This window comes from Amblyomma maculatum, chromosome 1, assembly GCF_055883805.1.
Source record: "Amblyomma maculatum isolate TAMU_Amacu chromosome 1, ASM5588380v1, whole genome shotgun sequence".
NCBI lineage: Eukaryota > Metazoa > Arthropoda > Arachnida > Ixodida > Ixodidae > Amblyomma > Amblyomma maculatum.
The window spans coordinates 363,064,961-363,092,911 of NC_139344.1; the positions used below are offsets into that span (position 1 = coordinate 363,064,961).

A 27,951-nucleotide genomic window follows, 5' to 3' on the forward strand; every position below is an offset into this window, starting at 1 on the left:
CAATAGTCTTGAGTTTTCTCTTTGTGAAGCTTCTTGGTATCTTCACAAAACTTGAAGATGAGCTGGTGACTGTGTTAAAAAATCCTTCTCTAAACTGTAATGACTGGCATCACATCCTAGCTCTCAGTGTTTGAAGGAAACGATGTAACACACATTACAATAGTGTCAATATATTTAGCCGAAGCAGTGTCACATGAGATGACTCAAACCTTGTAGAAGTATGGCGTTTCATTCATGCAATGCAAATTTTTAATAACTCTACGTCACAAATTAGCTTTCAATATGCGCACTGTAATGAGCAAAGCTGGTAAACATAAGCGGCTAATACTATTATAACCGCTTCATATGTACTTACATTTAGGCAAAAGAAAAAAAAAAAAACAACATATGGTCAGAACCAAACTCTTTAATAGCAACTTCCGGTAAAATTTTTGCCCACAAAATTAAAGCTGTCGACCTAGTAGAAAATATCAATTTATTCTAGTCATCACTACTAAAGACACTACAAAAATCAAGTAATGCGGTCAAACAGTTGTGTTCAATTGTGACCAGAAAAATAATGAAGACTGGATGGTTTGAACTACATAAGCTCACTCAGCACGTGTACAAGTGCCTTAACCGAAGTATTGCTGAAAATAAAATACGTAGTTAAACGATTCTTCGAGAGCAAAAAAAGTAAACGCCATAACAAAAGCAGCACAACAAAAATGCAACTTCACACTCCATGCAACCGTAAAATATGATCCTCGTAAAATGAAAAATGCTCCCATTGTGAATAAAAACGCAAATCCTGAAGCCGGGAAAGCAACATAGGTTGATGATAGCGGCATATAGTTTACGCAGTTTGGAATAAACTGTTATGCAACCAGGCCGGCCGACCGGCGCCCTGGTCTACCTGTCCGGGGCGCGCCGAGTGAAAGGAGGCGCGGAAGAGAAAAGAGAAAGGAAGAAGGAGGTGTCAGGTGAGTGAGCACAAAGTGTAAGAGATAAGGGAGAAGGTGGGAGTCGAGGGTGCGAGGAGAATTAAGGTACGCCAACATGGACCTTGCCGCACGAACGGAAACGGTAGAACAAAACCGAGACGAACTGAGCGCAGGTATCAAACTGTCAAGAAACTAAAATCGTTTCGCGAGCCTCCTGCGCGTACTAAATGCAAGGAAAACGAAGCACACACATTATTTCTGTTAAAGTTGAGACATGTTCCTGCGCGAAATCTGAGTAACTCAACGCGACATCTAACCACATGTGCGATGTCAGTTTGGCAGCCAGGTGAAAACAAGCGCGTGTCCCACTTCTTCATTTCACCACATTTCGGAACGTTCCGGCACAAAATGACACAGAATGCAGCAATCCGGAAGGACACTGTTCTTACAAAGCGCAATGCGCGTAAGATGTTTACCCTTTAAGGCGATTGCGTCAGCCGTTCAGTACGCTGTCCGCCTTCGTATCACCGGCACCGAATCAACCAATTCGATTTCCACGTGAGTGCAATGTAGTCGGCGCGTATACCTCTTAGTCACGCAGAAAAAAAAAAAAATCGTTCATAGATTCTTCTTTCGAACATCTCAAACATGACACGGTGCAGCAGTCCTTCCGCCTGAGCAAAGCAGAAAGAAACGCGGACACTTGCCGACACGATAAATGCCCGTTTGCGTTAAACACCACATGTAAAAGGCACTTCACACGCGTACACACTTCTGTAACAGATATGCACGCGAAACGCAACACATTTCACGACGGTAAACAATCGAAGAAGCGCATTCAGCATTCGCCGAAACGTGGTCGAAACGCACCCCATCATGTTAACGGCCATATTGTGAAATTTGAAAAGAGCGTGCGTAGCTACCGGCGGCCTCCTGGCGGTGAAATTTTGTTTCAGTTTCAGTTTCATTTCTAGAAAGCACTCGTGTGTAATTTTAATTTTAGCGTTATTTTTGGTGCTTTATTTAGGTGTTGGGTTATATCAGCAGCGCCGCTTGTGTATAAAAGGCTACGAAGTTACGCAGCCGTATACCCCCAGCATGTTAGGTGATATTGTTGTAACTGATTCACTTCGTTTAGGCTGGTGTCGTTTTAAGTAACTTCGTTTATTTACAACAAACAATTAATGAACCAAATACAACTTCTTTAAGAGGGAGCAAGAGCTCGGAAAGAGACATGCTCATCGATGGGGCTCTTTGGCGGCGTGCGAAGGGGCACGCGGCAGGCGTTTCGGTATCGTTCCTTCCTGAATAGCATTGGCGAAATGTCGCTTCGTCCGCGGCCAGTCGCGTGTCAAGGTTACTTCTCTAAGTTCTCGGCATCGCTTATCCTAATTGTTCTCGCGGGAGCGTTAATCAGAGCAGCTGCTTGGACTTAACATTGCTGTATACGTTTTTCCTCGCATTGGAATTGTCTTTCGTCCTTTCTTTTTGCGCCTGTTGCATTTTTATTTTCTCCCCTGCACGGTACTTTTGTTAGCGCAGTGCAAAGTGCATGGTGAGTGCTTTCTGGCGTTCTCTTGTGCTGAATTTCTTCAATCTTTTTTCCGGCCCCTAGTGGCCCTTTGTAGGAGCTAAGGAGCTTTATTTCAAAATTATAGGTGCAGGGAAAATGAAAAGACATATTTAATGCGTTAGCACTCTAAGAATAAAAAAAAAAAAAGTAACTTCTGCGCCGATTGCGATGAGGCATATGAGCGGTCGCAAACTCGGAGGAACAAATTCGCTCCAAAAATGCAGTGAACAAGCACGCCCGCTACTCATAGTAGAAAAAAAAAACGCATATAAAGAGTTCTTAATTGCGTAACGTCGCGCTGTAAGCTGTAGATATTAGTGCACTTCTTGCAGTTTCGGGGCTAAAGAAAGCCTTACCAAACCACTGTGGATTAAGGATAGAGGGCAGAGGCTACTATTAGGGTAAAATACATGCACAAAAATGCGCAGTGGCTGGAGATCTACGGCGAAGGGTTGTTTCTTGGGTTGTAGAATTTTACTGTAGGCGTGTTAGCGTGATGACGGGGATGAGAGTGATGATGGATTGACATGTGATTGTATTCAGTTATGCAGCGCGCAACAGCAGTCGGTAGTCAGTCGCAATGCGTGCGGCTGGGCCGAATCGGGACGTTCGTTTGCGTCACTCTCATCACGACGCGTTGGTGCTCCACTTATATCGCCCGGAATTATCGTCTCTTTCTAGCGTCGCGCGCAGGGGATAATGGAAGCAGGATTTGTTTTTCCCGGATTATCATTTCTTTTTTTTTTTTCCTGTTCTGTTTCGCTTGTTTTCCCGCCGCCCCATGCATGTGTTTACTTCCGCGTATGTTTCGCTTTCTCCGCGCCGACGCAGGGTTGCCAATACGCAGCTGCATGCATACCCGGGTTCCAGCTGTGCTACCAATGGCGTATACGCATAATGCGTACGCGACGCTTGGCGTCCCCGTTTGGAGGCGGCGTCGTACAGAAAAGCAGCGCTCATGAACGCCTAGGTTTCAATCTGCTACGGCGGGGGGAGAGGGCTAATAAGTTGTTGCATTCTCTCTCGCTTTCTTTCAAGGCATAGAGGGAGTGTTTCGGTGTCAAAAAAACCCCAGAAATTTTCTAACCGCTGCATCTCCCCCCCCCTCCCCCCACACACACACGTACACACACGCACACCTTCTTTCGGTCTTCTATCTTTTATTCGTTTTTTTTTTTTTTGTTCTTTGTGTATATGCCCGTGAAGAATATTTCTGGCTACGCTACTGCTAAAGGAAATATATACTCGCATGGTTTTAGCATATCAGTTCAATCGCATAGTTGACCCCGCACCTGAGAAGAGCAGTGGGAGGCTGCCTTTTCGACGATGGTCCTTACCGCCCGCAATGGCTAGTGAGCAGGGCAGGCGCGACTGCGATGGCCGATGGGCTGCCGGACTAGGCTGCTCACCAACATCATCCAACAAGACTTTGTAAATTAAGATTTTTTAAATCATTCATTCATTCAATCAATCGACCAATCAGTCCCATGCTGAGATAATTGCATGTCCTTTCGTCGCCCTGTTTGAGATGATTACTCTACTTCATATTAGAGTCACGTTTGTGCAAGCGCATCGGCTGTGTGCAGTTTTACAGGTAGGGGTCCAGTATCGTCCCTCAGACGCCGAAACGTCGTTTGCTTCCTGGTGGTTACGCGCGTCTTTGTTTTGGCGGTTTCGTCGTTGGAAGAATAAGCAGTCTCCTTTAACCAAGGAGAGCCCGCCGTTGTTGGCGCGAACTCGGCAGGTAGCGAGCGGAGTGCATGGCGCCCAAGTTCTCCAGTGACATGCCGAGCTGCGAAGCGGCACAACGTTCAGAAAGGCTACGAAAGGCGGCTTTTGGAAGGCAGATGGTGGAACGATCGTGTGAACACATCTGCGAACCCGCACAACCTTCCCAGAAAGTACGCGTATAAAAGACCTGCTCAGGTAGTAAGCGCGAACTTGCCATGGCATTGCTGTAGTTGCGATCAGGCTGGTTCCGGATCCCCCGCCCCGTCTGTGCGCTTGTCGGACGGCTTATATACTTAGTGGTTAGCGCACAACCCCACTGGCGTGGCTCGCGTAGTGTTACGCTTTCAACGCCTTGGCACCTTGCGATCCAGCTTGCAGCTACCCGTGTCGCCACTTCTATGTAAGGGCTCAAGTGTACCGATGCTGCAGGCGTCGGCCAAGAAGCGCTCGGGCCGTTGTAGTCGCTGCCTCTGTTTTGAATACAAAGTGAGCATTTGCATCGAAATGAACTCGACTGCATCATCTTAATTGGTCTCGATGCATGGAATCCTGCGTCTTTCACAAGGCGAAGAGTAAGAGCCAGAGCTGCGGAGTTAAAACTGCCGCGCCTTAGTCACCAAGGGTGTCCGGGCGGAGAAATGTCCACTTCCCGTCGAGACCGTGGAAAAGATTCAGCGGAAAGTGTACATATCAATGTTAAGCCCTCCGCGCACTCCTCAGAGTTTTCACACACCGTTGGGTCCTCCTATTTGATAAGTGGCGCAGGTTAAGCGCCTCTGTGCGTGCACCCAAGGCTGTATAAAGGTTGTGCTGGGTGATGTGCTGTTCTTGCAGCGTTTAGGCAACAATATTTCTGTAGTCCATTGACTCGATTTTTCCAAAACTGTACGAAAGAACATATACACTGCCTTGTCTCCATCGTTGAATCTCCTGCAGAACGCGTTTGGGCCCGTTTTTCTTTCCGCAGTCAGCGCCTATGACAACGAGCGTACAGTAAGGCCCACTGTTAAAGGGAACATGACACCGCGTGGCTGCAGCGCGCATTGCAAAGCTCTCCCGCGAGAGCCGGTGACAAACACACACTAGGTGCATGCGCGGTAACCACTGCTGAGCTGACTGCTCGTCTCCAGCATTCATACAGTGCTGTCCATTCTCGCCAGTTATCGGTGGCAGCGCTTTGCGAGGTGTGTAGGCCACGCGTTCGCACGTTCCCTTTAACAGTAGACCGTACTGTACACCGCAGTCTGGCGATGTCGGGCCGCGTGAAAAGACAATTGGCGGGGCGTGTCCTCTTTCGGAGCGTTGCACGAATCGCCCTCGACTGCGACTACTTGCAGCTATTGTTCCCTTAGTCCGTTCTACTACAATGTTAGTAGACTAGTAACATTGGTTCTACTAGGTGTCTGAGGAAGGCGGAAGCAGCGTCGGAGGATTATTTAGCACGCGCGTTTTTGGTTAAGTGCTTGCGTGATGTGTGCAGGCATTCGGTTTAGCTTGGTTTGGTTTGCGCAGTGTTTAATGCCCCAAAGCGATTAGGGCTACGAGGGACGCCTTAGTGGAGGGATTCGGATAGTTTTTACCCCCAGGGGTCCGCACAGCGCACGGGAGCGCCTTGCGTGCTTGTAATATAAGGTGGGTGTGGAATCCCACTGAAGGAATATAATGCGCATGCTAGACTACCAGAAGAAGAGGAATTTGTCTTCTGCTGATAAGAGCGTTGCGACAGCGGTTCCTGACGGGGAACCCGTTAATAATTTGCTTCCTGTTCCCCATTGAGGAACCAGTGGTTTTGGCAACGTATATGTCTGGTTATTTGGAGGACTAACCACTTCCGAGAGCGCTGCAAGTCCTCCATGGTACCGCTCAATCGAACACCGATGTGGAAGTTTATCCCCTCAAGTTTCGTCGATAACAAATTATCACAGGACTGCGCTTCAGTCTACATAAGAGCGGAAATCGCGAAAGCCACTTTACAGGACTAACGGCGTCGTAATTGTCATCCCTGCTATCATCGTTGTCGCTATCGCTACTGTCATCACTATCGATGAATGCGCCGTCATTGTCATCACTACTATCGTCATTATCGTTGTCACAAACTGAATCGTCTTTGTCATCGTTACTATCATCCTAGACCAAAAAAGATACATCACGGTAGACAAGAAGGATGACGAGCCCGGCGTGGAGTAGTGGTTTGCGCGTTCGGCTGGGGATTAAAGTAATAGAGGTTCGATTCTCGGCGGACGCCAGGTTTTTATGTATTTTTTTTTTTCATAAGTGTCAATTCGTGCTGACATTTCCCGCGAACACTTCTGCAGCCCATGAGCCAAGAAAGAGTTCAAGAATTCGGCGTTTGGAGCGCGTCTCTGGCTTCAGCTGAAACTGGAAGTATCTCCGCGTGCACCGACAGGAGTCCGGTCCCTTTTCCAGCGATGTGCTCTCGACCGGCTGTGTGTGTGCGTACTGGAGTGGTAAGTTCACGTTCGCCCGCGGGTGGGCCGAGCGGTATCGTCGGGCGTCGGAGCGTTGCGATACGGGACAGCTGCGGAGCTCCGTTGTTTATCTCTCGTTGTTATCGGGGAAGCCATCCACCGTGCCATGCGTATTGCACGTGTTGCGCGTGTGTTCCGTATGTCCCTTCTGTCGCATTGAACAGGAAAACGCTGGAAGGTATAAATGTAGTACATATGTTACATTTCCGGGTGAATCCTATACAAACATCTGGGGGCGAAGTGAGGCTGGCCTGGCTCTGTCAATAAAATTACTGTTTCCAACGATAACGAGACCGCCTTCGTTCAAAACGGAGCTTTTATAATGCCGCCACTGGCCGCTTTCACTATCGAGATGTTGTCGACGTTGTAATTTTTTTATTTTTGTTTTGAGTCTAGATCACATCGTCATTCGCTGCCAAACTGCGATCACGGGAATCCTTTCAGGTATCGGCGTCACGATTGGGTAGTTTTTCAGTGCTATGCACAACACGCTTCAAGAGATACAGTCAACGACCCCGCCTGCGTCACTGAACGCTAGCAGGCGTCACGAATGTGAAACCGAAGGCTACGAAATGACGTACTTTCTTAAATCCCGTCTCCTCGTCTGTAAAAGCGTCTTTTGCCGCTGAACAAATTCACAGTCACGCACTCAGTGCCGCAAGAACGAGTGATCGAAAATTGAAGGCTGTCAAGGCATTTTTACACCGGTGTGGGCTGCTCCGTGACACCGATCTAGCAGCCGAGTGCGGCAGGCGAAGTGTAAAAATGACAGCGCATACTCAATTGCTACTAGTGCGAAAGCGCTCGTTTGATCGTCTGAGCATAAATCTTGATTGTGCCTCACTGGTTGCCATAGAAACTGTGATGTCAGCCGTTGTCGAGTCATCCAACCGGCGAGTGGAACGAGGGCGTGCACAACACATGCCCCTGAGGCGGGACACCTCCTTCATCGCCTCTGGCTCGCCATTTGCACTAAGGCGTCACAAGCACACCTCCGTATGGCGCTAGATCTCCCCTTTTCATATGAAGAATTCCAGGTGTTCGCCTAACTCTGCCAAGGCGCAGTCGTGCGAAAGCATTGCGAGTTGTCACTCCGCCTGGTGGATTTTCCCGGCACTACGGTAGCGGACCTCGGCCGCGCTCGGACAGGTGGCATATTTACCTAGGTTAAATGAAGGAGCGGCGCAGATGGAGCATCGTGAAGATGTTCACTGCAGAACGCGAGAGTATGTGTTGCAGTTGTAGACGAGGCCTGATCGGAGAGTGGTGAGTGCCTGGGCCAAGGAAACTGATCTGTTTGTTCTGGCGCCGGTTCGGAACCCAGTCGCGGTAATGCTTTTTTTTTTTCTTTCTACAGTTCGTGTGCGCACATAATATCCGAGGAAAATTCCTGTGCACGCCACTCAAGAGCTAAGCAATGTTTTCGCATTAAAACTGGGATGCAACCGTACTTCGTGCAGCGCTTGGGGTGGTGTCATACCATTTCGCTTCCGATTTATCATCCTGCTGCTACTCAGTTTGGAGGCTACTTTTCGTGACGGATTCGAACCGGCGGGATGTGTACAGTCTTTGTCAAAAGTTTAGAGCCCAAGGGTTCTACTTCTGAGCCGCCATACCATGTATGTAGCCTGTAATGCATTCCCAGGTTATCAAACTTGCTAAAGGCAAGAAGATTATTCGTCTTACCCTCTCCAACGGCTCGTACTTCCACGGTTGTTAAAGAAGTCATAATATACGGCTTAAAAGCAAACCCTCTTGGCTCTAAACTTTTGAAAAAGGCTGTACGTCCATTTGTATGCCGTGCAATAAGGACGTTTGGTATTGGCGAACTTTGTGGCAGTTACCAATGCTGCTAAACCGTCAAGCAAGACTATGCCAAGAAGTGCTTTCGCACATTTTGATTGGTTATTTATTTTTCAGTGCAAGTTGAAGAGAACATTAGGTAATCGTGTACTTATGGCTCCGCCTGTCTATTACTGGGCAAGCGGCTGCTGCAGCTCTGGAACGTTTAGTGCGTCCTACAAGATTACAAAATTTATCACCCCGCTGTGATGGCCGTGCGATGGAACTGCTGTTGGCGTCGATCCAGCTATCTCGTTGTCCGATTCGGTGTTTTTTCGCAGTGTGTCATGTAGCAGGTGGCCGTGACGCGGCTGAGAGCGCGTTTTGCGTAAGCGTATATATAGGCTACGAAAGCTATAGCGCTCGCCTGACCACTTGTCGTGTATGTCACAGATCTGCGTTTCGGGGTGACCGCTCGAGTAATTTGCACACGTCGCCGTTAACTGCACCCGGTTATTGACACAGAACGACTGGCGCGCTCGCGGCGACACAAACGACAGGTCGCATTGTTCGTCGGCACCGGATGGCGTCATTCTTTGCGTGTACGGACGTCAGTGCGGTTGCGAGTGCCTCTGGGTATTTATCACTTGGAGCCACTTTTTTGTTTCTGTTTATTTGTGCCCTCGCTGTGCATATAGGTTTGTCGCTCCTGCTCCGCTGGGCGCGTCCAATCTCTTGCCACCTTTTTATTATTATTATTTTTTTTTTAGAATAGGAAGCTTTCCACTTCGCTAATTGTTCTCTGCGCATTTGGGCTCTGTTATAGCTGGTGGATATTTATTGCAAGAAAGCATTTTCTGTCTGCATTTTTAGCTTTCATGTTTCGTCAGCACGTTTTTGTTCGTCCGACTGGCCGACTTCGTCAGGAGAGCGGTATAGAGGGCATGCTTTTGTAAAGGTGCATCATGTACAGCCTTTGCCAAAAGTTTAGAGCCCGGGGGGGGGGGGGGGTTGCTTCTGAGTAGTGGCGCTGATTTAACATTAGGGGAAGTCCTTCCCACTGTAGAAGGTAGGACAAAAAACATCTTACCATCAAGAGATCTGGAACCCTGGAAATGCATTACAAGCTTCACGAAGTGGCCCAGAAGCAGACCCCCTGGGCTACACGTTTGACAAAGACTGTACGTAAAGCAGCATATAGTAATCTTGTAATAGTAATTTAGTAATATAGTAATATATTATTGTACTATTGTAATATAGTAGCCTTACAAATCGACTATATTCGATTCATCGATGAATCGAACTATTATCGGCGCGCTAGTGAATGGTGGGCTTCTGTAGCTTCCTAGGTGGCCGTCAGTCGATGCTGGCGGCGACCGTTTGGGCGCTGGTCGCGGTCTCGAGTTGAATTTCCAGGCCGCAGCTGAGCAGCAATGCTCGAGCCTCTGGAGATGTTTAGGTGGACGATCGCCTGGGCAGTCCTAGAATTCATGATCTACGGTGGCTCTGCCACCGAATTTGCTGCACTCTGGGCTGAATCTGTCCAGACATACGTGGCTAAGTACTACTGGGTTGGGGAGCGTTTGTAGCTGTCTCCATATTACCACTTGCTCCTTACTGAGGTCTTTGTGCGATGGAGGGTACGTTAGCCTTTCGAGTCGATAGTGTTGTGTTATATCGTGGTGGGTGTCTATAGGGCTTCTATGGCCGCGCCAGCGTTCGAGTCGGTGCCCGCAGCTCGCTCGGCCGATAGATTCTCGAGGCATGTGTGATGTGTGCCCTTGTTCCCCGAATTTGACGAGTGAGCCGGCACCCAGACCAATTCCAAGTTCTTTCTCCCTCTCGGTTAATTCTGTAGGATTTCCGCAGACATTGACAAGATTCTGCCTCTGACAAAATTGGTAATAGCTGATTTCGAGTCACTGACGATGGTCTGTGGTCGGATTCACCTTTGGGCGATCGCTGCCCCTTGGCTATATCCGAGAATTTGCTGCGTATGGATGCGTTCGCTACTACCCGGCCTCTCTGGTCACACCGGCTATCGCGTAGGCATAAGGGTGTTTAATTTGTGGCAGCCGCGTCGACGTATAGTGCGTCTTGTCGGCCTTTGTATTTATCTACCAGAGCCTGCACTCTGACCTTTCGCCTGCCCTCGTGGTGGGCAGGGTGCATATTCGGTAACAGTTTTATCGTTAGCGCTCGTCTGATATGTGTCTCGGGACGGCCCGCGTGATCGCGTTTAGCGGTGGCACGTTTTTCCCGAGCCTTCTTAGAATTTCCTTGCCGGAGCTCGTGCGGATGAACTTTTATGTTTTGCTAAGGAGGATCCAGGTAGTAGACGTTATTCCGGAGCTATCCACTGAGACACTTTTTTCACTATTTCTTCTTTCACTCCCACCTTCCGAATCTCTTTCCGAGACGGCGCGGTTCAGGTGTCCATGGGCAAAGGGTGACAGATACCCTGTCTTTCATTTCCTATAAACTACTTTGCAGTTTTACAACTCAGTAACCGAACGTTCTAACCACTGAGTCGCCTCGGCGGACACTTCGAGATTACGCAGGCCTCCGGTGAGGAAAGGGAGGAAGGTGTGAGTCAAATAAGGGAGAGGTACTGTAGTGGAGGGCCACGGAATAACTTCAAGCACCTGGGGATCTTTAGCATGCACTGACATTGCACAGCACGCGGACGCCTTTGGGTTTCGCCTCAGAGTTCCCGGGTTCAAACCCGACTGCGGCGAAATTGTTTTAGAGGAAAAGGAAGTCACAGTAGCTATATCCTTTCTAGGTTAACCAACCGCTCCGTAAATAGAATGAGGGAGAATTGAGTGATATAAGGCACAGGCAAGTACTGTTAGTAGAGGTACGGGGGTAAATTTTGCACCGCCTGTGGACGCTTAACGCTTGAGGACATCGAACGGCACACAGGTGTCTCTTGCACTGTCACCTCCTCAGAAGCGCAGGGCCTGCAGCCGGTATTCGATATTTCTGCGTCCTTTCGGTGAGCAGCAGCCGTGTGCTGTAGCCTCTAAGCGACCGCGGCGGGTGAAACTCAAAAGGGTTTACTACGAACTTGAAAATAAAACAAACACGGAAGGAAAATATGGTGCCGGCGTAAGAAGTGAGCAGAGCCGAGCCATTTGTTGGGCCGCCGCGCTCGGTCAAGTAAAATGGAGCAGAGAAAGGGCGAAAAGAATTCGCGAAAGTAAAAAATAGAGGCGACTGGACTGCGGCGCGGGCTTTCCCCGCGTTGCTCTGGCCCCAGCTTGGATGTGTGGGCGTGCGGTGGCCGTGCGCGTCCCTGCAGCTGCCAGGCGCGGGCTAAATAAATGTGTGCAGCGTTGCCCGTCCGCTGTCGACATGGAGAGGACGTTGTAAGGTCACGAATGCAAGCACTGCACGTCGCCCAGTAGCATACTGTTGCTTGGGCATCGTCCGTCGGTCGATTGGCTGAGTCGATTTGTCGCTTATGACGCGCTTGTCCGCCGGAGTAATAAATTTTAGCTCGCCGTAGCCACCGTAGCCCAGTTGCTATCAGCTTGTGTATATATGTACACGGGGGCAAGCCGCGCACAGCCGGACCGAGCAAAACTGAGCAGGAAAAGAACACTGTAATTGTACAATTGTGCGCCGTTTATTCATGTCTGGTTATACGCTGCTTTCCTGTGCCTACGTGCACCTCTCTCCGTCCTGTTGTGTTTCATCTGTTTTCACTTGGGGTCTACTGCATGAAATTTGGTCATGGGCTTCTCGCGTGGCTCCTGCGAGGTAGTAAACACAAGTATAGAAAACTGGGCGAGTTGGATTGGATTCATCTTAAAGCCATCATCCTTTACTACCTCATCTTAAGATGATGTAGTAAATATGGTTCGATTAAACGCAGACCGTCGCTTTCAACTTTTCGTTTGCCTTTGTTTCGGTCTGTCGTTTGTGTCGTCCGCCACTGCGTATTCGTGGGGAGCCGCGACCACGTCTCCGCTTCACCTTCGCTCGTTTGCTTTTCGTTTGTATCTTTTTTTTTCGCACCCCGATGTCGCGCTCTTGCGCCGTCCAGTTGCTCGCGCTTCAAATAAGCCGCGGAACCGTGTCTCATCTGCGCAATCAGTGCACAATTTCTCTCTTGTTAGGCAAATTTTCTGGGCTCAGTGGATGCGAGAGCAATTTCCTATTTTTCCGGTTCGCACATGGGAGGCCGGCGGGTGTGCAAAGGGTTCGGCTCCGGTTTCTTCCGTGGGGTGGTGGTTAAAATATTAGAATAAAGGGACAGAACGCGTGCAGTGCATAGAGAGATAGATAGGGAGGGAGGGAGGAAACATCTCGATTTAACCCGTATCCGAGTGACTAGTCCGTTCTATCGCGTTCGTGCTGTGTTGCACGGAACGGCCTGTTCAGAGAAGTGGTGACGCCCATTGCAGCAGCCCTTCCTTGCAGCAGGCAGAGTTATTCTCTGACAGAGAGAGAGTGAGACTGCGAGTGGTGTTGAGAAACCTTCCTCGCCGACCACGTGGCGATGGAGATGGCGAAAATTCGCCGCTCTCTCTCACCCTTCCTTCTGCGGCCTTCGTGGGGCCTCGGTGGCCTCCGCGCGCGCTGTCTTGCGTAAGACGGGAACTGGAGGAGTGGGACTGCCCAGGGCTTTCCTCAGTACGGCGCCGCGGATGCGTCTGTGCTGCGCGTGCGACCGCACCTGAGCGGAGAGAAAGTGGAGGGAATGGACTGCTTGGCGCAGGTTGCTCATCGCTACGGGCGTACTTCTGTCGCGACGCTGCCGCCTCTCCAGTCAGTGCGCCTTATGTTCGAAGCCTCGCAAAAGCGCGGTAATCCAGAGCCTCGCCGTGCCCGTTTTGTCGACTCGCGCGTCGTCGGCCCTGGAATCTCTCGTCCGTTTCCGCCGCGTTTGGGAAAGAGTTCCAGTCTTGGCCCGTGCACTGGCGGCTGGCGGAGAGCTAGCTCACTATTGCAGGGCGGAGTCGATTCTCGCGAGTGTGGCTTGGCACTGGACCAGACTGCAGCGCGCCTTCCCCTCGGTTCGGTCTGGCCTTCACTTGCGTTGCTGGCAAGCTCTTCCCTCGGTGTCGGGAGCCGGGACGTTTCGAGCTTGCTGGATCGACTGATGCGCGTGATGTGTGTGTGACTTGAAGCGCGCGGCATTGCCCGCGCATCGGCGGCTGGGTGACAGGCGGTGGGGCGGAGCCCTGGATACGTTGCGGCATCGAATCGCAGCCCAGTAGGAGCCCTTCCATATTTCGATGGAGGCGAAATGCGAAACACGCTCATGGTCTGTGCCATGCGTGAGCGAACCCCCCTCCCCTCACCCTCTACCACTTTCCCAGTGTGGCAGGCAGCAGACGTCGGCCCAGCGCAGCCCCGCTTTGGCGTCGTTCGTAACCCGCGCGCGCCGTTTCTACGGCGCTCAGTTTGAAACGTGCAATAACGAAAAAGAAAAAAAAAGTCAAGTGTACAACGCAACGAGAACAAGAAATAGTACGTGCGCCGCCGTCTGTCTGATATGTAAAGTGCGCAGAAAAAATTAACCCAGTGTTTACGACCTCGAACTCAAAAATGGAAAGAAGGGCGGGGAGAAGTGGCACGTGCGCCCTTGGAAGCGTTCTTCTTTTACCTAGTGCATACAGTTCAGATGAGTAATCAGCCGGGGCTCGCGTATTTGGGGCTTTGGTTACCACCCAGCACTCGCCGAATGGCCGCGGCGCCGTTGATTTCGGTAAGCTTCCTTCTTTAGCTCCTCCCGACTACAGGTCGCGGTCTCACCGTGTGGCGCTGTTATTTGGCATTCGGCATTTGCACGTAATATAGTGTCCCAGGTTCGATCTTGGATGGCGGTGGTCTTGGTTCATCGCGGAAGCGAAATGCGAGCGCGGCTCGCTTAGAGCTGGTTTTTTTTTTTTTTTCTTTTTCTGGTAGGGTAGAGAAACCGCGCTCGTAGACTCGTTATAGTACAGCCTTTGTCAAAAGTGTACAGCCCAAGGAGCCTGCTCCTTAGCCGTCTAGTGGCGCTGATTAAGTTTTAGTGGAGGTCTTTCTTACTGAAGAAGGTACGGCAAAAAATTTTTTTAGCAACAAGAGATTCGGAACACTGGAAACGCATTACAAGCAAGCCACACAAACTGACTCTGAAGCACACCCCCTGGGCTCTTAACTTCTGACAGAGACTGTACGTGCTGTCGCTTTGACGTGAAAGAAAAAACAATACTGTAGATTTAAACTGACTGACCAGTGACCACTTTTCTCGCCGAAGTGACGTGCAAGAAACAGCACTCCTTCAATGGGCCTGTCTCTGTTTCTCGTTCAAAACAGTGACTGCGATAGAATCGGCGTCAACCGATTTCTGCGGATTGCCGCATCGATCCTGCATCAGTAGTTTGTCCTTGCTCCTGTTTTCATGTTCAGTCACGAAGTCTAGTTTTGTGCATAGTACGTCAGCCAACCCCGCCCAGATAGTCAAAAATGGCGGGATAGGTGGATTTGCGCATGCGCAGGACATTAGCGGAAAAAGGACTACCACCGAGTGCCATATGCTCCTCAGCCACGTGGTCGCCTCACGTCACGAGACCGCATAACGTGGCCGAGCAATCTCACTTGGGGTGGATGGGTGAGATGGGAATGGAACCTTGCAGGACTTTTGGGCGGTGAATATAAGACACACAATTCTTAAGCCACGCATGCACGCCCAACCGGCTTGTTCGAAGGAGAGCTTTACAGATGTCTTTGGGATGTCTTCGGGAGATCGTTTACATAACTGGCTAGCAGACGGCGTGTACAGGAAGTGTGTCCGCACCCCCCAAAAAAGTTGGCCCTCTGGACCCCCCCAAAATTTGTGCTTTAACGAACACGCTGAAGTGATCTCGTCTTCTCAAAAATACATGGGAGAAACACGAAACATCTATCAAGGAGGGAAGCCTTCAATGACAGTGGCAGCAAGTGAGTGTGGAATGACGAGATAGAAGAGGGACTTACATACAACAAGCCACGTTTTTAGTTCCTATCGAGTTTGTGTTGCTGAAATGGCCAGCGCGTATGGCACCGCCGGCTCGAAAGGGTGAAAGCAGTTTTCCTACGAAGAAAAACGTTTTGCACCGTCGTGCAAAATTGCGCGTACCGCGTGCAAGAATAAAGATGACCACCGAAGTGGCACCACTGCCAGCCTATATATACACGTACAGAAGCGTTTTTGTGACGCACATGATTGTGACAAAGCGGTCACGTATCGGCTGATAGGTCCAGCTGTCTGGCCCATCGAACGTTTTATGTCAGTGTCACCGGAAGGCAAGCAAGAGAAGCACTTTTTAACAGCTATCAGCCTTTCTCGTCCATGTGAACGGGTATGGGGAATATATCCGGTGGTTGTTGCTGTTGTGGCTGTAGGAAGAAGGAAAAGAAAATGCACGGGCCTGCTACTGGCTCTCTAGCTGAGCCACCTCCGCTGCCTCGTGCGGACAGAAGAGAAAAGACAAGAAATGAAAAAAAAAAAAGAGGGAGAGAAAGACGCGCGCCGCAACAACAGCCGTCGTCCACCACCGAAGCAGTGGTGAGTGAAATGACGGCCTACAACAGATACAGTTCGGTGGCTGGCTAGCCCCGACCGCAACCGGCGTTGACCTACCGTCCCAGCCCCGCAGGACCAGGAACTGCCACCCTTCACCACCTCCACCTCCACCCTTCCCTATATCCGGTGGAAGAACAGGATAATCACGCCGTTGCGCCCGGGGCCCTAAGGGGCCGCGGGCGCGGTTGTTTGACTGGTGGCCACGCTTTCGGAGGGCCGCTCCCACCTGTTCTGCGCATTGCGCATAACGGCATCGCGGCGGCGATGAAAGTGGTTATAGGGCGCTCGACTGCTGTGCCCAAGGATGCAGCATCGAATCCCTGCCACGGTGGCCGCTTTTCGATGGAGGTGAAAAGCAAGGTGGCCGTGTGCTAGCGCAGGGTAAAGAACCCCAGGTTGTCGAAATTTCTGGTGCCCTCCACTAAAGGCGTCTTTCATAGCCCGAGTCGCTCTGGGACATTAAAGGACTATAGACATCAAATTTTGGTGGCATTTTTCTTAATGATGCGTTTGAATGCATTTTGTCTTGTAGTGATGGCTGCGATGTCGACGCATGCCTAGGAAGCAGCTGCAGTGAGGCATCGGCCGCCTTCTCTCCCCCTCTTTCGCTCCGCAGTGCACCACGGCGGAAACACCTCAAAGCAAGTGCGCGGTCGGCTGTGTGTGTGTGTGTTTTTTTTTTTTTTTTTTTTTTTTTTTTTCGAGAATTCCGCGAGGATGACTGTCACCGCTGGAACGCGCGGGGACTGCGTCGTCGTCGTTTGCAGGTAAGGAGGAACGGTGTGCCTCGGCGGCGTTGTGCGAGACGCAACTGTCGCATCCGCAGCAGCTGCGCGCCAGTGCGGCATCCGACAACGGCAAAACGGCCGCTAGCCGCCGCGGTGCGCGATCGTTCGCCGCCGCTCGCGCGCGCTCATGACGCACGCGAGTGTGGCTGCAACACTTCTCTGCTGGTGGCGCAAAATAACATACTCACAAGAGTGAGCAGTGAAAGACAGAAAGGAGACAGGAACCGAGAAAACCGTCAGCAGCGCGCTCGATTGCGTACTTTCTACTCCTCCTTCTTATTTCTTTGTCTTGCTTCTTTGATCTTCCTCCTCCTGCCCGCGCGATTGCATACACACAGCTGCTGGCACCGAGGGGTGCTTTCCCACTAGGCTGATGAGTAAGCGTCACGCGCGTCAGCGCCCGTGTCCCGTCGTTGTCTCGTTCCACCGCTGGGAGCTCTACGTCCAGAGAGCCGCGCTAGCTTTTGTGCAGTTGGCGTGCTGCGCGCCTTGCTGTCTCTTTACCCTCTCTCTCTTTCTCTCTCTCATTCTCCACACTCGAATCACGCGTGTTCTCTCTCGCTGCTCTGTTCGCGGACATTGCCAGTGTATGCACTGCGCGTGTGGAGAAGCTATATAACAACGGCAACGCGCTCGGTGCCAGCAGTTTTCTTCCCTGCCCTCCTCTGCGCCGCTTGGCGCGTTTCGAGAACTGCCGGCTTCGTCCAAGAGACGTCATGAAGACGACGACGGCGCCACACCTCATGCGTCACTTTGGGGAAACGAAAAAAAGAAAAAAAGAAACTCATTATGCATGCGAGTTTTGTAGGTGCGGTTTCGGATGGAGGTCGATCTCACATATGTCAGTGAATACCTCTAATAATTGTTACTCTACAAGTAGCATTCGCTCCGCACTACAAATGTACGCTGGTATACCGACCTTTTTTTTTTTTTTTTTTTTTTTTTTTCCAATGGAACCAGTATTTCATTTCACTTGGTGCTCGAATTAACCGTAGTCGAGTGTGAATAAATTGTACATTTTAGTGCTTAACCTCCGAAAGGCATAAATAACTGCGTAGTCAGAAGGCTCTGAAATAATTTAAGCCGCCCCGCGACAGAGTAGAGGTGCTTTTCTCACTAAAAATTATCTGGCTTTTGCACTGTTAAGCGGGCAAAATATTGTATCGCAGGAGGCGGGAATTTTAGCAGTTCTTAAGTCCTGTTGGGCTTTCTTGGGGCAGTGTTGGGGGCCTACAATTTGGTTTAGAATAGTTCAAATTCCTTCAAATTATAGTGTTTTCTGCAAGACAGCCTCGCTGTGAGCGCATGACGTCACTGAGGTGTCATCGAGGCGGATATTGGAACACGCTAGCGCGTACTGAATTGACTCGTGCGGCATTATTTAATGACGTCGTCGAGGCTGTTGTAGCCGCGCATGCGTTTACTGGAACAGATCGAGTACGCACGTGCAGAAGTTTCGGAAAGAGCGCCCGCAGGACCGTAAGTTTCGAGACCATAGATACAGGGTTTGAAATTCAAGTGAATGCACTTTGTGCAGTTAGTCTTCACTGCCCTCTATGGAAATAATAAGATGGTGCGAGAAAAAAAAGAAAAACGCTGCCATCGAACAGCACTAGAAGTAGCCCATTCTTGTCAGCTGGAACAGCTGTAGGAAAAAAACTGCACCCTGAGACTATAAGTGAACAAGTGCACATTTGTTTCCGACAGAATCCAGTCTAGAAACGGCGGTATACAAGCAGACAGTCGCCCGCAAAGCGTTCGGTAAACCAAGACGAAGCAGGCGACATCTTTATGCGAGTGAAAGTGCGTGCAGTCGGCGGATTTTAATCAGAAAAGGAAGAGGTGTTGTTACAACCTTTAATTAAACCTACACAGTGCAGGGGATAGCATGAAAAGGAAATTATCAATTGGTATTCCGAAGTTTCTACTCAAAAATTAAAAAAAAAAGTGTTTTCTAATGTATTCAAAATACATTGTTTACTGAACAGAAAATACACGGAAACTCGTAGAAATTAAGTTCCTGACGCAAATATTGAATTTAGTGGTATTTAACGGATTTTGAGGGCTTCTCTGTTAGGGGTTCGTTGTTTTCGATTTGGCATCACTGCCCGGGGTTTTTGAACAGATGCCGACATCACACAGCACAGGGGCGTTTCTTTTCTTTTCTTTTTTTCTATTTCGCCCTCATCGAAATGCGGCTGCCATGGCCCGAATCAAACCATGCGACTTTGTGATCACCAGTTGAATTCCGAGCGAAAAAATAAACACTGCAGCTGAAAATCGTGCGGCATTGTCCCCGGCGCCTTGCATCACTGCACCTACCGGTTACATCAGTAAACAAAACAACTTTTCTTAACAAGCTTGAAACGTCAAAATACTTAAGCCTTTAAGTGTTTTTCTGGGTTCTGTGGCGCATAGGCGACTATTATAAGGTTGCCATGCGCCAGGGACAAGACATGAGCTCATGATGTGTTCTGGATGTTGACATTTTGTTTCGGTAACGAGAAAAGCAGTAACAGCGGATTACTCTTCGTCACGGAGGGATTCTTTGTGGCAGTCACTACAGAGCTGAATAGTATCCGACAGTAAGATGTTTACATAAATGACTATATGACTGAGAGAGGTTGGTTTCATATTGTTACAATTGCTGTGTTCATGGCTCTGTAGAGCGTCCTTAAATGAACTGCCCGCTTCTCGTGTGCAGAAGAATCGGCAACTGGGCTGTGTGAGGTCACGGTGGCTGTGCTCTCCGTTTGGTCTTTCTTGACAAATGGCATTACATATAGATAGGTATACAGCGCGTAGATCAAGGCAGCACCACTTTGGCCTCCAGTTTCTTTTTGCTTTCGTCGAAGTTAATCAGGCGCGTTGCACAAAGAGTGTTACGCCCAGCCCTTTCAGGTAATGTTCTCGGTATAGTGAAAAAGTGCGGGAGGGTTCCTGGTTCACGTCTACTTTGTCATTTGGAAATAAGCGAAGAAAGCAGCCAAGAACTAAAAAAAACAACAACAAAAAAAACTCCATCGTGCACCACAGCACGAGGTTTTCCATAATCCTTCCCAGAATTATCGCTGCCAAAGTTCCGGCAAAAGACCGACGGCGCTTCTTTCCTTTGCAGAGTGTTTGCGGGCCGGTTAAGAGATGTTTAGCAAGTGGCCGAGCGCATGTGATGCGCGACAGCTGCTTGAACAGGAACGGGAAACGGGCGCGAGAGACTGCGCTGCGAGCATTTGCCGAACCGCTGTCGGCGAACGGAGCTATATAGCCGTCTACGTCCCACTGCGCGGTGACACATCCTCTGTTTGTGACCCACCTTCCCCTGTGGTGTTTTTTGTGGTTGGCGAAAGCAGTTGCTAATAGGGTCCCCGCATACTGAGATCAATGAACAGCCTGCTTCTTCATAACCAATTTCGTGTGCTTTCCCCATCATGGCCGGATGTTGGCACGACGCTGCTTTTTCCACTGGAAGCCGAGGCCGCCTTCGTGAGTTGTGGATAGTTCAATCTCAGACCTTCCTAAAGCGCCAGGATAGCCCCTCGCGGGAGCATGATTGAGATAAGTCGGCGTCTCTTAGATTTTCAAACACGTCTTTTTTGCTCAGAACAGAGCATAGATGTAAATGAGAAAAATTGCCTGCGATGGCGACGCACGTTGAGCTGTGCCACTCGTTATAGTAAGCGCAATCTGTTAAATGAGCGTAGCCTGTTGGGGCCTTACTGTAGGTAATTTTCCCTCTAAGTCGAAGTCTTCTTTTATTCGAACTGAATATTTATTTTCGTCGCCACCGGTACGGTCGAGCGAAGGGATTACGGATTCTTCACCGAGTTCCAATCTTTAAGATACAGTATTGACTGTTGAGATCATCTAAATCATAAGTGTACACCCTCTACAGAAGATATAAATTGCGCATTGCATTGCACTACGTGTTATCGAAACAGTGCACTGCGATTTACTGGTAGTTTGCACACTTCACAATGTGCCATCGTGTAGCAGTTTATTGGATTGTAGCTTTGTTTAATGCGCCAAAATACAGACGCGGACAGGTCCTTAGCGGCCCACTGAGTGGTCAAGGCTTGAATGCCTGAGTCCTAGTTAACTAGGACGGCCTTCCATCGCTGAAGAAAAGGTATCTGTAGCATATCTTCCAGTGGAGGTTCTTATTTACATTGCTATAGTATATATAATCATACGTGGCTGTTTCGTCGCAGAACCTGCACTCAGGGTTAAAGTCATCCGGGCACGTTTTGGTTAACACATAAGGGATAAGAAATGACCCCGTTTCAAGTCTCCTCCAGGCAGTTTCTCCTGCCTTATGCATCGTTTTGTCAGGTGGTGGAAATTCATGCCGTTTCGATTTGCAATGACTTGTGGTATCGTGGCAGAACGAGAGGAAGACAAGTCCACTTGTCGAAACGTTGGCTCGACCTGCGAACTGAGGCGTACCCCATTTACCCTTGTGCAGTGCTCCTTATGGTATCGTGAAAATATGCCAACCCCTCCTTGGAGTAGTTTATGAAAATGGACGACCTGCCGACTCGGTTGACGAAACCTAGAGCCATGTTGTAGGCTGCCTCCTCGTTTCTCGTGTTTCAGTGCAAAGTTCGGAAACCATTTTGCTTGTTTGTTTGTTGAGGTAAAGCCATGGCCCTTGTAACAGCCACCTGAAATTCGGGCGATGTACACTTCAGAATTGAACGACTGCTTATTCGTAGGAACAAAATTCATTCATGCCCCAATGCCACCTGTCCGGCAGTTTTTCGACGGGCATAATTGAAAACGCGTTTCATATTATACATATGCGACCTCAACTGTCGTCGCCTTGTGCCCATGCACGAGTCCGCTCGCTTGCTTCTTACTTTCGTAACCGGTTGCTCGCGGACACGTGCTGCTGCTAGAGGACGGTGCGCGCCGTGCTAGCTCATGTATAAGTGGCCTTTCGCAAGGAGCGCAAGATTGAGCACGGGCGCTTAATTCGTGCGTCTCTGTACCGCAAACTCTGCATGGGTCCTGTATTTCGTCCCCGCGCGCACACAGTTTCTCTCGAATGTGCGCTTGAGCGCGATTACCGCGGGTGCCCAAATGCTTTTCTCGTTACATAAGCGTCTTCCAGCGAAGGGGCGGAACTCAGCTAGCGGATGGATGCCTTGTTAAACGAATGTACAGGAAAGGTTCGGACACAATAATATACACACGCTGCGTCGTCCGTGGGTATGTATGCGATGAACTGCTCGTGTTTGCGGCGTAATTGAGGCGAAGCGAAACGCGGAAGCGTGCTGCGAGTGGCCTTGCGACTTTCGTGCTCGTGCATGTGCGCTCGGCCGGCTTACGAGAGATGATCACTGTATAGAATTGGAGAAAAAGAAAAAAAGAAGGCGAATGTAACGAATGGATCACAAGGAAGGAATGTGGGAAGTGGCCAAAGCGGTAAAATTACGCCTTTGAAGGATAATTTGGCTCGTTCTGCCAAATAGCCTGGCAATGGAAAGGCTATATTTTCTTTCGATTCTTTATTGGGGGCGAGGGGAGAGGTTTCAAGTTTTGTGTTCGATCTGCACTGGATGATGGCGCGCGTTTATTTATTTGTTCACCCCGTCGCGGTGGCTCAGCAGTTAGGCCTTCGACCACTTCTTTGATGAAACAAATGAACTTTTTAATTGACTGATTTATTTATTTATTTATTTATTTATTTATTTATTTATTTATTTATTTATTTATTTATTTATTTATTTATTTATTTATTGATCGATCGAGTCGGGAAAACCTCGTTGGAAGCGCAACGCAAGGAGCCCCTGTACTCTGCGATGGCAACGCATTTTAAAGAACTACCTATGGTCGAAATTCTCCAGATCCTTGCGCTAGGGCAGCCCTCATCCTCATCATCAGCCGGACTATACCCGCTGCAAGGCGAAGGCCTCTCCCGTGTTCCTACAATTGACCCGGTCCTGTGTTAGCATGCATCCCCTTAACCCCTGCGAATTTGTTAACCTCATCCGCCCACCTGACTTTGTGCCGCCCACTGCTACGTTCATATCTTGAACCAATTTGGGACGTTGAAGTCTTTTCAAAACCACTATTTATATCATTGCTTATTTATTTGCCGCGGCCTGTAGACAAGTCACGCATATGCGACGCCGCATTACATGAGCGTTGCCGTGTGTAATACGGCGGCGTGGTGCTGTGCGACGTCGGTGCATGGACACCACAATCAATCCAGGGCCCTGCACCATGGATCCTTTTTCTTCTCTCCTTTTACTCCCTCCTTCGTCCCTTCCCTCACAGCATTCGTTACCTCGTAAACAATGATTGCCTATGTTACTTGGTCGCGCTTGAGAGCCTTCTTCGCGCACTAATTTGAAGCGACTTTCCACTTGCGTTTAGACCACGACCGGCTTTGTTTAGACACACGTAGCCAGTACCAAGTATGGCTCGGCTACTGTCTTTGATAGCATCTTGCCTGCGGGCGTCGACGCCTGGAAGCCGGCTTTGGGCAGACAACTGGGCGCGTCTCCGTCGCACTGGGAGTGTCTTCGGCCCGCGGCAAGGACGCGACGTCGTCGCCGCTGGATTTTATCGGCGTCTGCGCACGGAACGAAGCCTTGCCGTTGCGCTGCCTGGCACAGAGATTTTTTTTTTATTTCTCGCGGTGCATATGTACAGGGTGAACATGCGCATCACGTCGCGAGAAGGCGCACGTATAAATTGCAAGCTGTCGCGTGGTGGTGGTGGTAGTGGTTATTGTATATACAAAAGGAAGGAAAAGATGTTCGCCAGACCCGGTATCTGCTATCTGATATCTGAAGCACCTGAACTGGGGCGGCGGAAATAAAGGGATAGCGAGGAAGGGGTAGAGGAAATCAGAGGTGAGCGATAGGGAGAAAGAAAAGGGTAAAAGAAATATATACACGCGAACCCCGTGAGATTTTGCGGGCGTGTGTTGTAACCCGCAACACCACGCTGGCGTGCCCGAAGGACGCCGCGAGAGGGGGCGATTACTGGAGGGAGTTCGCGATGGCGCAGCGCGGGTTTCTTGCGACAGACGGTGTGGCGCGTAGCGCATGCTCTAAAAATACCCCACCACGCTGCGAACATTCAGTAGTGCCGGTGAAAGGGTGATCGCGACCCGAGTGGGTAGGGACGTTCGTGCAGCGCTCTACCTTGACTTCCGCGCGTGGCGATGTGGAGAGGAGCGTTGCCGCGTCTGGGAAAGCGTGCGAAGGTTGGCGTCAAAAGGCCGCGTGGCGTTGTTGTCCAAACCACGTACAGGGTCTGAGATGCCCGTTAGGACGTGACAATGGCCCGCGCCCGCACTCCGGCTGATAAAATGTGCGGGCGACTTGTTAGGGATGTGTAGCGTCCACGTGTGGCGCTGGTCCCGGATCTTGCTGTCTTTTCTGGGAAGCATGCTCGGTTTTTTGTTCTTCGAACTTTTGGTCTTTGTCGTAAAATGCGTTGCGTATAGGAGGTATTCACTGAGGTCGTACTACCAGATGGCGCGAGCATCGTCCTGCCTCGTTCGCCATGTCGGAGGTCGCTGGTGGCACCGGCGCGTGCCCGCCGTACATTGGAAGTGATCCATAAAATTTTATCAAGTTGTTAAATTACATCCACCATTTTTTTTTTTTTTGTGTAGCCCTTTATATGCATGGAATCTGCAGTGGTATTTTCGTTCTCCGGGACATAACACTGCCTGTTCGGTGTTGCAACCAGGCATTCACTCGGGCAACAGCGAAAGTGGCCAACTGCCCATTGCGCGCAACACGACTTGCAGCTCATTAAATTCGTTGTTAGCTGCCACTGAGGCACATTTTGAGGAGATAGCGAGCGCTTTAATTGCCCCAGTTCCAAAGATGGCATGGCCGCGAAACGTCTAGTGGCGGTAGTCGGTAACTGCCGATGGAAGCTTGCACAAGCGCTGTTCCAACACTAAAGCGAATCAGTGCAGTTGCTTAATTTGGGTGAAAGAAGGTCGAGCAAAAAAATAATACTGACACGCGCTCGCAGCATAAACGGCACACCCAGAGAGCATGTTTTGCAAATTTAGTGTCGGCAACGTAGCTCTGCTTGAAATGCACATAACCCGTAGAACCTGGGATTGCAACAACGCGATGTGCAGCGATAACACTTGATACATTTGAAATGCGTCACTTGTAAGTCGCAGGAAGTGACAGAGCGCTAGCTAAGCGAGCAGACACGACGCAATTCGCTTACCTCTAAAAACGGCACGCCGGTCATAGACACCTTCACGCACGTGTGGCTCTTGGTCTCGCTCGCTTGTCAAAACATTAAGACACTTTCATGTATTAATGTTTTAATTTCTTCACCTGTCGCAAAACTTAAGACCGCACTTCACAAGGCAGGCACTGAAGTTCGGGGAATTTAACGCGAAGCAGTGGTCTTGTAGTACGCGGCACACCTCGACGAAGTTACCGTGGTCGTACGAGCCGATGTTTTCACAAGTCGAACATTTTATCGAGACCGCCGTTTTTCTTAATCCATGAAGTCCACGGGTGTATCCACTCGCTGCATGGTTTTCGCTGGCGCACGCAGAAATTCCTTCAAGACGAGAAAGGCTCATCCCGTGGATCACAACGAGTTGAACACTGCTATAACACTGCGGCTGAGTGCGGAGCCCGCACACACGACCACGCATATGGCGAATGCTGCGCCGGCCACTAGTGCCCCTAGCGGATGACGTCAAGTGAATACCTCCTATATTAATTACATGCGTGTAAAATGCGTACATTTCTAGAGGGAAAGTGAAATCAGACCCGGAATTGTTTTCGCCGTTTCGCAGACATGTTCAGGACAGTCTGCAAATGTGACCCCAACATGTGAGCAAAGAAACAAAACAAGCCATATTGGGGAAACAAACTGCTCACGAGGAAATGTTAGCGTTCCGTGACCTTGCGATTATTCAGTCTCGGTTGCTAATGGCTATGCACATTAGCAATGGTATTCCTCTTGTGTAATTGTGAATGGCTATGCACATTAGCAATTACCTCCAAATATCAGCTGAACTCGAAGAACGTGCATGGGGAAAACTGCACACCAAAAGGCACGGCTTGTACAATTCCCGCGTATACTGCCTGTACGTTGTGACTGCATCTCCGCGCGTTTATGTATTCAAAAAGGAGTGACTAAACTGTTTAGCTGGCGTTTTAGAGCGCAGCTCTTTGGCGCCCGTTCCTGAGTTTTTCCTCGTGAATGAGAGCGCCTTGGGTTCGCTCGACCATTTCTGACACTATTGTGGATATAGATCCAGCTCCGGCCTTTTAAAAATGGAGTTTTAGTTTTGTACAGCTCAAGAGCATAGCGACAAACGCTCACCAGAGAAGCGTCGACCTATTGTCACGAGGCTGAGGTATTGCTATTGGAAGGTGGAGGTATACTTTGTTCCTCTTGTGTCTCACAAGACCCCCGAATCGGAGGGCTGGATGTTCTGAGGTCAGTTAGTCCAGATTTGGAATGGTCGCAGCCTTAAATGATGCCACATGCCATGCGTCACCCATCGTCAGCAGGAGTAGGTCGCCTTGTGCAGACATGGCCGCTTTACCTAGAGAGATGGTCACTGAAGGCGGCGCAGCCACCACCACCACCCCCCAAACATTCAATGTCTCGCACACTACTGCATGAATTCATCGTTGGACCTGTGCGTTTCGACTACTCGGCATTCGCGAGCCTTGGGAGGCAGAAGTACGCAGAAGTGCGGTGGCTTCCTTCCTTTTCTGGGACGGAAGAGTGGGTGTTTATTTAGTACGGCCTACGCCTCCGGAAACACGCCACTTGTGCCATCATTGCCTTGAGAAGGCCGTGCTTGGTTTTGAGTCAGCGGGCTGCCGGACTGCAGCGCACCGCAGCGCCGGCTCCGTGTGGGTCGACGGTCCGGAGCTTCGACGCCGTCTTCCATCGTCCTCTCTCCCTTCGTTGCTGTGACGAAAACGCAGCTGTGCGTGAGCCGTGCCGTGTGCAGAGTGGTTGTGGAATCGTCTTGGTCACTGCTCCCCCCTTCGGGTTAATCTCTGCATGGCGCAAGCGCGTCTAATCTGCCGACCGCGCAACCAAATAAGGGCCGGGCGGGTTATCGGCCGGCCGCCGCGCAAACAGCGACCCAGCAACAGCTCCACGCCGCGGCCGGAATATACACACGCCGATGGCCGGAGGAGAGAAGAAAGATGGGAAGAGATGGTGTTCTCTGCTTATGGCCATTGTTGCTGTCTTGAAGTAGCGATCAGTACTGTGAGTACCCTTCTGCGTGCTCTTCGGTCTGGGGACAAGCGTGCTCTTTTTGCGAGGTCCGTGTCTTGCCTGCGCGACGAACTGGTGGTGGCTTAAGTTCAGCACCCGTTGGCTAGAGCAGGATGTCGCGACTGCCAGCCGGTCACCGCACTACGTTGAAACCGGAGCTGGAAGGCGACACCGCATGAGTCACTCGCTCCTCGAAAGCATATCTTCGGCGTCGTGGCGCCTGCGTGCAAGTCCCGCAGTGCCTCACAAAGCCGCCATTTGGCGTTGGCCCTGTCATGGCAAAGCTGGACAGTAGACGTTTCTGAAACGCGCAGTTGATGATCTTTTGATCTAGGTGGTACTTTGAAGGAAATCAATGCCACTATCGGAGAGGACCTGTGGTGGAGGCCATGCTTTCACTGTCACACCCCACCGGGAGACGCTTTGCGAATTTTCTTCATCTGTTTCCGCATCAGGGTTGGAATGAACCTGCAGCCGTTGTTTATCCGGTCGTCATTAAGTAACTTGCGAAGCTTCCCGTCGCTTACGGTTCAGCCAAACACAAACTCTGTTGCCGATAGCGCTACAGTTACGCCACTCTGAAACGGTCTCGTCGATGTTGCCACTTGATACAGGCGCACGAAGCAGCGATAGCTAGCGCCTATGTGTTTAGCATGTGGCTGCTATATTTAAAGACTCCAGACCTTTGCCGATGAAAATTATTGCTTACAGCCTCCTAGGTCACAGCTCCAAGGAACGTACTTTGCAGTGATTCTCATCGGCACATCGTCGCTCAGTCAGCCTGTGTTCTGTGGTAGTTGTGACTCGGTACGTCGTGAACGGCAGCTGTCCAGTTTCACTTACGTTAGCTTTGTTTTTG

General features: G+C 50.1%; 1 protein-coding gene across 2 annotated transcripts in view; it reads left to right on the forward strand.

Annotated features, from left to right (window-relative positions):
• Positions 1-27,951, forward strand: part of shn (zinc finger protein schnurri) — a 95,306-nt gene that overhangs the window by 34,995 nt on the left and 32,360 nt on the right. The gene's annotated exons all lie outside the window — the stretch shown is intronic.